The sequence below is a fragment of the Ursus arctos genome, unplaced genomic scaffold (assembly GCF_023065955.2).
Source record: "Ursus arctos isolate Adak ecotype North America unplaced genomic scaffold, UrsArc2.0 scaffold_25, whole genome shotgun sequence".
NCBI classification, from domain to species: domain Eukaryota; kingdom Metazoa; phylum Chordata; class Mammalia; order Carnivora; family Ursidae; genus Ursus; species Ursus arctos.
In genome coordinates this window covers 19,654,027-19,656,251 of record NW_026622930.1, presented here as the reverse complement: position 1 = coordinate 19,656,251, position 2,225 = coordinate 19,654,027, and the positions used below count along the sequence as shown (strand labels likewise).

The following is a 2,225-nucleotide window of genomic DNA, read 5'->3' as shown; positions in this document are numbered from 1 at the left end:
TCTGCTGGAGAGTCTCTTCCTCTGCCCCTTCCCCCACTTGCAAGCACTTGCATCTCTCTGTCTCTCTCTCAAATAAATAAATCTTTAAAAAAAGAAAACTAGGGGTGCCTGGGTGGCTCAGTCATTAAGCATCTGCCTTCGGTTCAGGTCATGATCCTGGGGTCCTGGGATTGAGCCCCATATCAGGCTCCCTGCTCAGCGGGAAGCCTTCTTCTCCCTCTCCCTCTGCCTGCTGCTCCCCCTACTTGTGCTCTCTCTGTCAAATAAATTAAAATCTTGAAAGAAAAAGAAAAAGAAAAAGAAAAAGAAAGAAAGAAAGAAAGAAAGAAAGAAAGAAAGAAAGAAAGAAAGGAGAAAGAAAAAACTAGAGTTAATTATTTTTATTTTAGTAGGAAAGCCTGAAAAATTGTTCTGTAATTCAAGAAAATATACCTACAAGTGAGTATTTGGGGCCCCAAAGAGGAATGACAAAAAGAGCATTTTGAAGCGAAAGAATAATCTCTATTTATATATTTGTCTTCAATTCTACCTCCTTTTAAGATTTATAACTTCATATGCTTTCTACCTATTTAAAGATTAGTAGAGACAAGCCAAGAATAAACCTGTGCACAAACTTCCTTATGTCCGATTTTGGCCATTAGAAACAATATCATGATCCCCTCTGGTTTTTCTGAAAACATCTCTGGTAAAGTCTTACAGGATATTGCCTCTCTTACGGTAATCATGCTAATAAGGCCCAGGACTTTAATTGTGTTGTGGTATCTTAAATTGATTGGTATCTTTGGGTTGAGCAAGGCTAACCAAACTCGTAAGAGATTACAATGTAAACTAGAATTCCAGTATATTAATAGATCTGTCAAAAGCACTGTAATAGTTTACTGGCTGACCAATATGTTTTCTTTCCTCTGAGAAACCTACTTAATTAACTAGTACGTAATAAAATGATTGTTTATTGAGTATCACTTTAGATAAGAGAGGGTTAGTTAAATAATCTTGATGACTAAAATCCTGAAAAGCTGATGCATCTATCTCTACCATTAAGTACCATATTCCTTTCCTAGGAAGGTTGTGAAAATATTGCCATAAACCGGGTGGCTTAAAATAATAGTATAATGTATTCTCTAACAGCTCTGGAGGACAGAACTCTGAAATCAAGGTGTTGACAGGGCCATGCTCCCTCTGGAGGCTCCCTTTCTTGTCTCTTCCAGTTTCTGAAGGCTCAGGGCCCTGAGTGGCTTCCCTGGCTTGTGGCCACATCATTCCATCTCTGCTTCTATAGTCACATCACTTTCTCCCGTGTTTCTGACTTCTCTTCTGTGTCTTATAAGGACACTTATTATTGGATTTAGGTCCTATCTGAGTAATTCAGGATAATCTCATCTCAAGATTCTTAATTACATCTGCAAAGACCTTTTATTCCAAAGTCACATTCACAGTTTTCAGGGGTCATAAACGTTTTTTAAAAAATACAGAATACTTCATGAATTTGTGTATCATTCTTGCCACAGAGGCATGCAAATCTCTATATCATTCCAGTTTTAATATACGTGCTGCCAACATGAGCACCATAACCATATTCTTTGAGGTCACCATTCAGCCCACTGCGGGCATCATTTACTTGAGAACTAGAGTATCAAGTGGCCATTCATCAAGGTGCTCTCTGCCTCCATAGTCAACAGTATTGAGGGTGCATAGACTACGGGCACTTTATTTTTCTTTGACTTCCTTTCTTGCTTTTAAGTAGAACCTCCCATTTTATTAACTCACTTGATATATTTTAGAAATTGACAAAGACATAGTTTAAAAGAAAGTAAGTGGTATGAGATAAGTTTTTAGGGATAGAAACTAGGTAATACAGAATCTTGGAGAGCATAGGAAAAATGTTAACTTTATTAAAAGTGCAGTGGAGAGAGACAATTATCATATGGTTTCACTCATTTGTGAAACATAAGAAATAGCAGACAGATAGGTAGGAGAAGGAAGGGAAAAATCAAAGGGGGGTAAGCAGAGGGGGAAATAAATCACGAGAGACCATGGACTCTGGGAAACAAACTGAGGGTTTTAGAGGGGAGGGGTGGAGGGATGGGTACCCTGGTGTTGGGTATTAAGGAGGGCACATATTGCATGGAGCATTGGGTGTTATATGCAAAAAATGAATCATGGGACATTACATCAAAAACTAATGATGTACTGTATGGGGACTAACATATTATAATAATAATTTT

The 2,225-nt window shown here is 37.9% G+C and overlaps 1 non-coding gene across 1 annotated transcript; it reads right to left on the bottom strand.

The window, feature by feature from the left end:
• Positions 1-1,462: 1,462 nt before the first annotated feature.
• LOC113270427 (U6 spliceosomal RNA) lies at positions 1,463-1,566 on the bottom strand. Its single transcript, XR_003321838.1, has one exon. It is a non-coding gene; the product is annotated as a U6 spliceosomal RNA (small nuclear RNA).
• Positions 1,567-2,225: the final 659 nt, after the last annotated feature.